The sequence below is a fragment of the Podarcis vaucheri genome, assembly GCF_965113315.1.
Source record: "Podarcis vaucheri genome assembly, chromosome: 11".
Classification (NCBI taxonomy): Eukaryota; Metazoa; Chordata; class Lepidosauria; order Squamata; family Lacertidae; genus Podarcis; species Podarcis vaucheri.
The window spans coordinates 30,650,691-30,663,770 of record NC_138749.1 but is presented as its reverse complement, the minus strand read 5'-3'; the positions used below and the strand labels follow the sequence as shown (position 1 = coordinate 30,663,770).

Here is a 13,080-nt window from a genome sequence, read left to right as displayed (position 1 = left end):
ATGGTATGGCAATTGACCCTGCCAAGGACACCCGTCCCTGAGTTTAGCAATTAGCCAAAGCTGCAAACATTATCCAAACATTCTAAAGAGGAATTTTAAACATTCCTTTGCCCTTTGAAGTTTGGGTGCCCCCTCCAAATGCTTCCCCACCCACCTACATTTCTTGCTGAATGACAATGCTTGTGGAAGATGAATATAGAGAGGGATTGTGTTGTGGATACAGGAGGCTGCATTCGTTTCCCCCTTTGATCACTCTCTGGATGGAAAAATTCAGATTCCCAGGCTTGAACAAATCGCACAGGCTAGCCAAAGCGTGGTTTTTCTGACAGCTAAACAAGCAACTTCTTGTCTGTCTTCCTGGCTACAGGGCTAAGGGCTAAGAAAAAGCCAACTCTGTGTTAATGAGAAGGAAAATAGAGGGTTATTAAACGAGTGTTTCATTTTTCAAAAGGTTTAAACTGAATTGCTTGGATTTAATCAAACTGTAGAAACTCCTAAATATAAGAGCTGCAGTGTGCCCTTTCCTGAAATGTCCCCATCCCCCAATTTCCCAGGCTAAATAAGTAAAGAACCTATTTGCAAACCATTTTGCAAATTTGAACTTCATTGACAGATGTCTGATATGTGAAAATGGAAGCTAATGCTTTTAAAAAAATACTTAGAAAATCATTCTTTGTTTTTGTGTTCTAAAACCCCTGCAGCACTTCCAAGAGTTAGGGCCAAACAACAGGTTACATTATTAATGCTTTATTTTTTTATTTTTTAAAAAAGCATGTAGAGTTGGAATGTGCCCTGAGGATCATCTAGTCCAACCCCCTGCAATGTAGGAATATGCAGCTGGATCGAACCTGGAACCTTGGCATTGTCCGCACCATGCTCTAACCAGCTAAGCTATCCAGATGTCCAGCTGGCTGCTTTGAAGAAAAAGCTGCCATGAGGCCCCTATCCAGAAAGTGATCTTGCTCCAAATCAGGTCCAGCATTGGCTTCCTGCTGGGTTTTCTCTGTACACGACTATTTGCCCTTGAATACGCTGCCAGCCACAGGACAATTTCCTGCAGGAAACGGGCATGGGCTCCCAACACATTATGGATCAGGACCCCATGCCTGCTTTTTATTCAAAATGCAAGTGACCAGTTTAGACACACTTTTTTAAAAATAAAATAAAAAGAAACAATGGATGATGTCAGTATGTAATTTCACCCTAAGGTATTGCTGTAAGAAGAAAATGCCCTGTTTGCTTACCTGAGCAGGCAGCAGATAACCACAGCATATAACTATAATGCTCAAGTCAGAGAATTCAGAATTAATCCCAACCCCACCCATCTAGCTCTGCCTTTATCCTTATATACCACAGCCTTTTCTTTGTCAGCTTTGCTGTACAGTTCAAGGAGTGCCGCCACCTTTTGGCAGGTATAACTTGCCTGCATGCTCCAGCAAGGTGAGATCTGGGCACAGAAGCATCCTTCTGCATAAAAAGCCAGGGCTAGGTGTGTCTTTGGATGGACTTGGACATGCATGTGAGACTTGAGGGCCACCAACGGTTAACTGCAACCAGAGCAGAAGCAGGATTCTGTGCCTTTAACAGGCCCACGTGGCAAGCAGAAGCCTCACACCTGCTAGAGATGCAATGCTAAGGAAAGCCTTTTCTGTCAACTTGATTCGCCGTTCTTAAAATCACTGGAGCCCTATTAGTGGTGGGTAGGTGTGAGATGAATGATCTATCATTTAATTCCCTGCTCCTGCCAGCCTAGCAGTTCGAAAGCACATCAAAGTGCAAGTAGATAAATAGGTACCATTCTGGCGGGAAGGTAAACGGCGTTTCCATGCACTGCTCTGGTTTGCCAGAAGCGGCTTAGTCATGCATGCCACATGACCCAGAAGCTGTACGCCGGCTCCCTCGGCCAATAAAGCAAGATGAGCGCTGCAACCCCAGTCGGCTACGACTGGACCTTATGGTCAGGGGTCCTTTTACCTTTACCTTTACCCCTCAACTGCCCCAACTAAATCGGGACATCTTGTTTTGGCGCACTGTGGCCTCGTGCGGGAGCACGGCCAGGAAGATGCACGTCCCAGTTTTCGGTCTGAACTGGTTGGAGGACATCATGGCATGGCATCTAACACAAGAGTGTTCCCAGATATTTTTGTCTTCAAAAGAAGTCGGGGTGCAGGAAGGTGGTAACAGGGCCACCCACTGGTCATGCACTGTCCAGTTTCCAGTGGAGAGGTTTAATATCAAACGGATGCATGAAGGGTGGGGGAAAGGTAAAGGGACCCCTGACCATTAGGTCCAGTCGTGGCCGACTCTGGGGTTGCAGCGCTCATCTCGCTTTATTGGCCAAGGGAGCTGGCATACAGCTTCTGGGTTTTCTGGCCAGCATGACTAAGCCGCTTCTGGCGAACCAGAGCAGCGCATGGAAACGGCATTTACCTTCCCGCTGGAGTGGTACCTATTTATCTACTTGCACTTTGACGTGCTTTCAAACTGCTAGGTTGGCAGGAGCTGGGACCAAGCAACAGGAGCTCACCCTGTTGCGGGGATTCGAACCACCAACCTTCTGATTGGCAAGTCCTAGGCTCTGTTGATTAACCCACAGTGCCACCCGCGTCCCAGAGGTTTAATATCAAACGGATGCACGAGAGGTGGGGGTAAACAGGTGCAAAAAAAGCTATTTCATGTGATAATATTGTGTGAAGCGTGTGCAACGCCCATAATGTGGAAGCACCAAAAAAGTGCCGCCTTATGCACACCAGCTTTGGGTTTTCAGTCCCTTAAACACAGTGGGGATTGTTTCATGCTTAGGATCATGCTGCAAGCAGAGGTGCAAAAGCTCCAGATTTTGCTGCTCTACAGTGCCCATCATCCCTAATGCTGCTACCTGGGACTGATAGGAGTTGGGGGGTTAGCAATATGGGGAGGCACAGCCCTCCATAAGGTATGTTACCCATAATCTCACCCCTCCATAAGGTATGTTACCCATAATCTGCATACTAGGATACATTTGAGGAGGATCCAGCAATTGCAGCAATTGTTTTATATATTGTTTTAGAGGTACACAAGCAGCTGCTAGGAGCACATTCCCCAGCGGTATGTGGAGTGAACATTTCAACAAAAGACAAAGACAAACGACAGATAAAGTGGGCCAGTTCAGTGGCTGTCCTTCCAAAGAATCTAAAGTATGTAACTGCTTTGAATGTGCTGCCTAGACCAGTGGAATTGGCAGGAACTCATCAATGCTTCTGGCATCAACTGCAGAGTTTGCTTGGTCCACTTAGAGAAAGCTGCTGTCCTTTTTCCCACTCCGTGCTGGCAAAGGGCAGGTGAGTATAGTATTAGCTTTTGACATTATCTTCCTCCTACCTGTACTTCAGGTTCTGTGTAGTCAGAAGCATCAGATGTCAGTGGGAGACCAGCATTTAGCAAAATTTTCAGCTGCCACCTCTTTCTTTTGTCTCTCATTTGTCACCAGGTCTACTGGGTTCTTGAAGTACAAACTACTGTGAACTCCTTTCTCCTAATATAGGGAGGTGGTGGGTTCCCCCTCTATATGACCAGTCAGTTCACAGCTGAGTACCTGCATGAACCAGGCCCACCAACAAAAGACTGAGCTAAAAGCCAGCAAGAGGAGAAGGGCATTTGGAGGTTTCTGCTTCTGGGTAACACACTTTGATACACAAAGGGAATGACATGAACACACATTCAAGTACACAGGCAGCTGGAGAATGTGATTCTCCCCCATCACCCCTCCGCCTCCCTAGCCCTTAAAAATATTAACTCTGTCTGGTTTAACTGACAGATGTTATAAATGTAGCCAATTTCTGTCACACACCCATCTTTCATTATTTCATCTGATCCATTTTTAAAGACAGCTAAGCCTAAAAGCCATCATCATATCTTGTGTCGGTGCCAATGAATTCCATAAATTAATCCATGGATTGTGTGAAGAAGTTCTGTCTTTTGTCTGTTCTGCAGGGATGTTGCTAGATGTTTAGAAGACATGAGGCACCGTCCCAGATGACATACATTTACAGGTATATGTACAGATGTCAATTTAAGTTGAATTAAGTTGACAAACTCTAGCCCTTGTTGCCAGGGGTTACTCTGAGCTATGGGATGCCAGCAGGATTTTCTGGGTACACTGCCAAAAAACTGCTACTTATATGTATATTAAAACTAAAAATTTCAACATAAAACATTATCTTTCTATCTATCACATTTATATCCTGCCTATCCCATGGCATACATGTTTCTCTTCCTCCCCATTAACAACCCTGTGAGATAGGTTAGACTGAGAAACCAGCCCAAGCTCACCCAGTGATCTTCATGGCCGAACAGGGGTTTGAATCCTGATCTCCCAGGTCCCATTCCAAGACTCCAACCACTACATCTCACTTACTTTTTATAACCACCCTATCCTGCAATTGCAGGTCCTTAGTAGGCCTGGGTGATGTATCGATACATCCACCCAGGACTGATTTGAGCACCAGCGCACGATGGCGCCTTCACCCGGCGGTATATCAGGGATGAAACATCTGCTGCTCCTGAGAAGTGGCTTCAGTTTCACCCGCAATGTATCACCAGGTGAAGGCACCATTGCGCTCTGGTCCTCAAACCAAGGGAGCAACAAGCTGAGAGACGCCGTGGCCCATGGAGCTTGTTTGTCCCTTGTAGTGCCAGGCCTCCATCCACCGCTAGCACCCAGCCTGCCAAGGAACAAACTAGCTCCATTAGGCCCAGCCCCATGAGGCACCGGGGTGAAACCACCACCATTCCTGCCAAGGGAGTGATGTTTGGCTAGTGATACATCATGATGTTGAATAGCACATATTGCCCAGCCCTAGTCAGTACCATCCAGGGGACAAGGGTGGCACTGTAGTCTAAACCACTGAGCCTCTTGGACTTGCCGATCAGAAGGTTGGTGGTTCGAATCCCCACAATGGGGTGAGCTCCCGTTGCTCTGTCCCAGTTTCTGCCAACCTAGCAGTTCAAAAGCACATCAGTGCAAGTAGATAAATAGGTACCGCTGCAGCGGGAAGGTAAACAGCGTTTCCGTGCGCTCTGGTTTCCATCACGGTGTTTCGTTGCGCCAGAAGCAGTTTAGTCATGCTGGCCATATGACCCGGAAAGCTGTCTGTGGACAAATGCTGGCTCCCTCGGTCTGAAAAGCAAGATGAGCGCCACAACCCCATAGTCACATTTGACTAGACTTAACTGTCCGGGGGGGACGTGGGTGGCACTGTGGGTTAAACCACAGAGCCTAGGACTTGCTGATCAGAAGGTTGGTGGTTCGAATCCCTGCGACGGGGTGAGCTCCTGTTGTTCAGTCCCAGCTCCTGCCCACCTAGCAGTTCGAAAGCACATCAAAGTGCAAGTAGATAAATAGGTACAACTCCAGCAGGAAGGTAAATGGTGTTTCCGTGCGCTGCTCTGGTTCGCCAGAAGAGGCTTAGTCATACTGGCTACAGGACCCGGAAGCTGTACGCCGGCTCCCTCGACCAATAAAGCGAGATGAGCGCCGCAACCCCAGAGTCGGCCACGACTGGACCTAATGGTCAGGGGTCCCTTTACCTTTACCTAACTGTCCAGGGGTGCTTTGACTACCATCCACACAAGATCTGTAGCAACTACAGACCAACACAATCTGTGCTACATCTAGAACACAATTTAAGGCGGTGAGCATGGCATACTGAAAAAACAACAGATGTTGCAGTGCCTCTCTAATATGGAAAAGACCTTCTGTGTATTCCCAGAAACACACACACACACACCACACTGTGGTTGCTGCTTCATGCATTCCAGAGCAATTGGGACTGAGTGGTGTAGCAGTTAGAACAAGCATTGAGGAGTCCTTGGTTTCATCCACCTCCAGCCATTAAGCTATTGAGTGACCTTGGGCCTGCACAATCCATCTCACATATTGGGGAAATAAAATGGAGGGGGGGAGAGTTAAGGTCCTTGGAGGAAGGTTGGGATAAAAATGTAATAAACAAGACGGCTGAAATTAAGCCCCAAGCACAGATGATTCCATGAATTTTGGTATTGGGAGATGAGGATTGCAAGACGATCAGGCCTCGTTTTATCTCTCTCGCTGCCGCTATGTAATCGTCTAGTGCAGTCCCTCTGGGCTGTACCTGATGCCACAGGAAGCCGCTTAGTTAGCTACACTCTTAGCCTGCCAAAGAGAAGAAACCTCAGAACAAATCTGTTTTGTCTAACCCTATTCCCTTGAGTGCCGCCACTCTCCACACGCTCGCCTCCCAGACATGCCGTTTCCAATTAGGTTTAATTCTACATGAAATAAAATGCATTACATGTCGCAAGCTATTGCCAGTGCGGAGCTAAGGTTTCTTTCTGTCTCCCCACCTCTCAAGGGTATGTGAACCAAAGCACATGATCTAGTAGCAGCTCCAGGGGTCTCCTGACTGCCTTTAAGATGTCACGGAGTCCAGGAGCTTAGCAAGGTTTTTAAAAAGAAAGAAAAAGACAGATAGGTGGTGTGGACTGGATAATGAACACACCCAGCGTTTGATAGAAGGATTACTATCGAAGTTTGCAGCTGATCTCATATATTCTTGATCAGTTTGGGCCACACCATATATTTAAAACACTTTGATACCAGTTTAAAGGATAGCCACAGATGCCTAGTTTCATTTTCTGCAATAAGATTCTGAAACATTTGATGTTCTCCCGGTCAAATGGAGAAAGGAGACTGCTAATGTGCTATTTATTCTCTCAATTGGAATGGAAAGCACATACTACTCATCTCTGGAAATGTGTCACTGCAGAGTATGGAAAATAACAGGGTATCTTCAGCAGCAGGCTAGCTTATGGGCTCAGGTTGGGGGACTGTTGCTCGTTCCTGTCATGCCTCAGCCTGGGGACTCCTCATCAAAGGAGAAGTAGGAGGTTAAGTCCTGGGTCAGGCCCCATTTGGGGGTGAAGTGTCAGGATCCTGGGAGGAGGCTGAGAAGATGCTGATTGGAACAGTCTGTGTGAACTAACTCTGTCCAAGAGGATTGGCTGACTGACTCTTGTTTGGCCCTTGCTTGCTTGGGCCAGATAGTGCTCTGGTTACTGTTCCATGGGTGTGGCTGCTGGCAAAATAGCACAAGTCCTCACATTGGCTCTCTTAAATTATATTTTTAATCACACTGGCAGTCCTCTCATGGCACAAGATCCGAGAACTGTGGCGTCTCCCTCTCTGCTACAGCAGAATGGAAGAGAGTGACAGCAGGGTGTTAAAGCCACTTCCGGCCTGGCCAGGAGGTGGGGTTGCGGGCTTCACGCCCACCCCCCATGTGAGCGGGGGCTGTTTTCAGCCCCCACGAGAACAGGGGAATCCCGGCCGTGTCTGCCCCCCCCAGCCAGCCAATCGGCTGGCTGGGGGCGTGGCCTGCCCTATTTAGGGCCGGCGCAGAGGGGGCTCGTCCTCTTTTCGCCGGCTAGCCCCCACGTTTTCCCACCCTCCCTCCCTTTGGGTAGGCTTTAGGTAGGTCTCTGACTTTGCTGTGGACTTCGGTCTGTTGCCGCAAGGGCCATGGTAGGAATTTTTCCCAATTGGCAATTTGCAGCCATTTGGTTTTTCGCCTACCTCGTAGCAACTCGTCACAACTCTTCGGCATTGGCGGTAGGCATTGGTAAGAAGGGGTTAAGAGGATGTGGGGGGGAGGAACACCATCACCTCCCCCCCAGTGAGCGAAGGGTGGTCCGTTAAAGGACTCCGGGGGGCGTGGCCCTGTCCGAAGCCTATGGAGGTGTGGGCCAAAGGCACACCCCCGAGCGGTGACCCGGGGGAGCTCCTAGTTGACGTGCCTCAGCAGGAGTCTCCCCTCCTATGGTGTTAACCCTTCCCGTGTCTCCAGCAAATGGGCTGGAGCCGGATAGTCGTTAGGACCAGTGCCTAAGCCAATGCCTCTCATTCCTGAATTCAATAAAGTTGCGGCCTAATTCGCCCATTTAACCTTAAACTATGGTGTCTCGTGTCTTTATTTATCCTGGTGGGGGGGCGGGAACTCGCCACGCAAATAGGTTTGGGTGGACAAACAGATCCCACTCATGTAATGCTGTCTCTTCTGTCTGGAGAGGGATGAAGGCTGTTTCCTTGCCCTCCTTTATTTCCTCCTGATATCAAACCAATTCCTCAGTTGTCCTCAGATTAGTACAGTACTTAAATCCATTTAATTACCATGATGAATGACACAGCTGCCATTGATCTCCTTGTTCTTACTCGCCCTGAGTACTAATGGGATGTTAATTTTGCCTTTTAAAAGTACAAAGTCTGATGTGGATTTTCTATTTATGCATGTTAATAGCTCTGTCAAAAGGAATCCAGAACTGGCAGTACATGACTAATTGGCCAGTTTGTTTTACTGTCCTCCTTGGTGAGGCTGATCGCATTTCCCCGCCCTCTGGCAGAATGCAAATCAAATCTGCTATCAGCAGAAAAGGAAGGTCTGAATACTATTTAGCAGGGGCAGGGGTGGGGGGGAGACGAGGAAGAAGATATAAGGGTTCCAACAGGAGCAGGAAAGCTGCTCCTATTATTGTCTGCAAGCAGTTCAGTCATTTGGGGTGGGGGGGGGGAGAGCTTAACAGGGGAGGGGCAGAGAAGGGATTTAATGAGCTGTGTTGAGCAGCGAAAGAATTACTGTGTAATTAACTCCCAGAAGATCTTATTGATGCTTCAGCAGTGAACCTGCAAGGGGGAGATGCTTCCATCTCCATCTGAATTAAACTTTAATTTGGTGTCAAAGGGCAATGGAAAGCCCTGAATTATAAAGCAAAGAAATCAATGAACTGTGTGAGGGAAAGGGTCACACAGCTCCCCACCTCAGCCCCCTTCCTGGCTCCTTTCCGCAGAGGTTGCCGATGGCCAATTTGGAGATAGAACTAGGCTTTTATGTTCATACTCGGAGGCCCTTTGCCGGAAGTATTGACTTCTGCAGAAGCTTTGAATCGCCTAATTTACCATATGCTTCTTCTCTCCTGCATTCCTCGTTCATGTTGCCTCCCCATTCAGACTCCTGATAGCTCCAGCCAAGTCCTCTCCTGCCATCCTAGGTAAGAATGCATGTTTGTACTTTACCCTAATGAGCATCCTTCGATCCCGAAATGTGAATCTAAACTGACTGGGCCAAGGGGGCCTGAAGGATTGCCATCTACCTCATGTAGCTAGAGTGGCATTGTGCCCAGCTTCATAGGGGAACAGTCCAACTGGTTCAAGTCCATTTGAAAAATAAAGTACGCTAAGGGGGGAGAGCAGCAGGGGCCTTGCCCATCAACAGTTAGCACCGGGCAGACAACACAGGGTCTTTACCCATTTAGGTGAAAAGTATTATATTTCTATTTAAATTATGGAAATTATTTTGAAATCTGAAACTATCCACACGAATTAACTTATGCCCATTGTATACAAATATGTGCCGCTTTTTGACCTGCATAAATGGCAATCATAGCCTGATTTGGAGTTCTCACTACTTGGGATCACTTGCTGGAGGCAACTAGGGGGGATATGTGTCAGCAGTGGATGTCAGGAATAAATCACATGGAGTAAGTGAAATGAACTCTTTATTGGACGGAAGCAAGGTCAGCTCAAGAGTGCCAGGCCTAATGGGCACAGCAACTCTTCTCAGTAGGTTTTGCCTTTATGAAGCAGTTGTGGAGGCTGAAGGTTACCACCTTCCCATAGCGGCCTTAATCTTTTTCTCCTCCCCGGGTACTTCCCAAGCAATCTGAGACTTCACCAGTGCAACTACCTGTGCTCCTCCCTCTTCACACTTCTTCTGGGGGGGACTAGAGGGAAGGGGAGCTTGTCGCAGCAGCAGCAGGAGGAGGAGTCCCTCTGGCTTCTTCACCAGCCTGACTCATCCCTGCCTCTTGGCCTCCCTCCTCTTCTGCTTCAGCTTCTGATTCTGGACTTCTCTCTGCCAGAAACTCTCCCTACTCACTAAAATCTGTTACCTCTTCAGCTTCCCCCACACCCTCCTCCCAGGCTTCTCCCTCTGACCACCAATCCCTGGGCTCTGAGCCTTCTTCCCTTGAGGATTCCCCAGCTGGTACCTCCTACCATTCTTCTGTGTCCAGCCAGTCCATGACAACGAGATGCTATAGTCCAAAACATCTAGAGGACACCATTCTCCCCTTCTCTGCGTTCTAGAATTCATTCTTGTAAATTGGGTTCTTCCAGCTAATAAGAGAATAATTTGTGGTGGCCTTGGAGTGTGAACTCTTTTGAGAATGGGAGGTGACTGAAAGGGAGCCATTTTCCATTTCAGAAACCATTTCAGACAGTGCTAGTGAGCATAAATTAGAGTCCTCTTCAATGAATATCTATTAGAGGAACGTTGAGTTTCCAGCTCAGCTAGCGAGAAGTGCCAATGGGTTTAGTATTAAGATCGGGAAGCAAATTAATGTGAATGCACACAGAATTCAGCCAGCAGCAAGAAGATACATAACTGTATTTCCAAAGCGTTTACTTTAAGCAATCAAGCACATTTGAAGATGTTTCCATTTGACAGGCCTTTTTAATTGCTCTTTTACTGAATGTGTCCGCGTAGGGTGAAGGAAGGTTACAAAGCATTGTTCACAACAAACATTTCCCCACAGTTTACAGTCATCACTGTTTATCTACGGAGGTCGACACAACCCTACTGGGTTTTTTTTGTACCCATTTACAAACACAAATCTTATGGTAATGAAACCAGGACGGAAGCCCAAATGTTATGCCCCCACATATTTGTTTCAGGGATGGTTTCAGCTGCTTTGGAAAGTTTGGATTTGAAAGTTATCTAGTGAGAGACACACCACAACTTCACGTCTGTGCATTGCTGCTGGTAATACCTAACAAGATGGGTCATTGTGAGTGCATGGAAGTAATTGTGTGCAGCTGGGACGGGGGGTGGGGGAGCAAAGAATCGCACTAAAAAGCAAATTAGTGTAGCATGTTCACCATTTCTGTGTGGCCAATTGTAAACTTCCAGAAAACCACATGCAGCTTTTCCCAGATGCCAAATGAAGAGGAACTAGAAGTGGGCATTATAATACAACTCAATTCCTGTTGTTACTTAGTGACCTGCTGAATGGCCAGCAAAGAATTGCAACCTGATCCTAACCATATACATTCAGTGGAAAGTCCCATTGATTTCGGTGAGTTTAATCTCTCAAGTTAATATACTGCATTGAGAATCTCAACCTTGCCAACCAATGCCACCTCTGGAGGGTTTTGCTCAGCTTCACATATTGCTTCCAATAACTTGGGGAGGGTCGATAATAACCAAGTTTGAATTCCTTGTAGGCTTCCTTTTCTTTACAAACTAATATACAGGGACATCAAAAAATTTCCAGACAGTATTGTGACAACCTTATTCAGGATATTCCCAAGGCGATATAGACCAGCTGGAATGTAATGGGGCACTGACAGCAATTTGAAGCTGCCCTATGGCAGGCCTCCTACAGATAATTGTTGGCTTCCCTGAAGGCATGAGTTGCCATTGAATGCTGTTCTCTCCACTGGCATGGAGGGGTGCAGTTTGCACTGCAGCTGCCCCACTCCAAGCCAATTAATTCTATTCTTCCCTTTACAGGCATGGCAAACTCAGCGAGGTTTGGAATTAAAATGGGTTTCATGCGAGGCACTGTTAATGCTTTAGCTTGTTTCTAGAACAGCAGAAAAGAGCACACACAAAACTCTGCAAGGGATTTAGGGCGATAGCCAGTGTTGCATGAGATGACTTACCCTTCTGCCCCTCCACCCACCTGCAGCAGTAGAACCACTGGGACTGGAAAACAGGACACATGTCCTGGTCCCCACCACCCTCTGGTCACCTCCAAATGGCAGTGCACCGACTGCAACCATCTGCAACAAACTGCAACCTCCTGCAACTCTTTCAAAAAAAAACAAGACCAGAACTTGCCAGTTCTGTCTGTCAACTGTGGAGACTAGGGGGCCTGGTCTGCCTCCCAGCTCTCCAAAAGCGTTGTGTCTCCCACTCTGGGCTCTCCCAAGTGGCAGTGACCAGGTCACACTGAAGGACAGCCTGTACATGCTTCCATTTCATTCTCCCCCTCCCTCCTCCGTGTGTGTGTGTGTGTGTGTGTGAGAGAGAGAGAGAGAGAGAGAGAGAGAGCAGGAGTAGAGAGAGGGTATTGATCAGGCATAGGCAAACTCCGGCCCTCCAGATGTTTGGGACTACAGTTCCCATTATCCCTGACCACTGGTCCTGTTAGCTAGGGATGATGGGAATTGTAGTATCAAACATCTGGAGGGCCAGAGTTTGCCTATGCCTGGTATTGATGAAGACATGAAGAACTTTGTTGATGATGATGATGATGCAGTGCCTCTCCGTCCTCCCAAGGTCTGAAGATGTGGTGGGTGGACTAGACAACAGGATGAAAGCCAGAGAGCAAGGAGAGAGAATGTGGCAGGACCTGCTGCAAAGAAAGCAGGCAAGAGTAGAAGAAAGGAGCTGATCTTAGTGGGTGGCACAGGAGAAAGAAGCATGCATAAGAGTGCACTGCAAAAACTGTTATTTGTTTATTTGTTACATTTATACAGTGCCCTGCTTTTCTTTCAGTGAGCCAAGGACAGTGCACCAGGTCCTTCCCCCACCCGGCGCCTGCCTACTTTATACCTTCACAACAGCCCTGTAAGGTAGGTTGGGATAAACATAGCGAGTGAACAAAAGGAGTGAGTATTTGAACCCAGATCTCCCAATCCTAGACCAACACTCTAGCCATTATGCCACACTGGTTCCCGTCCATCCCTCTGTCCCTCTGTGAGTTACAGTTCTGGGCACTCCTCTGTCACGGGCAGAGGATTCTGTAAGTTTTTAAGAGGACTTAGGAATTTGTGGCTGGAGTGCAGGAGGGCATAACACCAGAAGTGCCATAGAAAAAACGTTCAGTGCAGCACATCAGGAATTAAGCTCAAGCAAGGTTTATTATGGATCAGGTAAACAGTCTGAACAGATGTGCTGGTCTGAATTCATTCAAATTGCTCTTTAAAGTGTTGCTGCTGCTGTTGCTTTTTTCCCAACATGGTAGATATTGGTGCTTCGTGTGTATTCAGTCAGAAGACACTCC

At 47.4% G+C, this 13,080-nt stretch overlaps 1 long non-coding RNA gene across 1 annotated transcript; it reads left to right on the top strand.

Moving 5' to 3' along the window:
* Nucleotides 1-3,200: 3,200 nt before the first annotated feature.
* On the top strand, nucleotides 3,201-12,466 carry LOC309514752. The gene is made up of 4 exons (XR_014212169.1): nucleotides 3,201-3,320; nucleotides 3,973-4,031; nucleotides 9,020-9,060; nucleotides 12,354-12,466. It is a non-coding gene; the product is annotated as an uncharacterized lncRNA (long non-coding RNA).
* The last annotated feature ends 614 nt before the right edge of the window (nucleotides 12,467-13,080 follow it).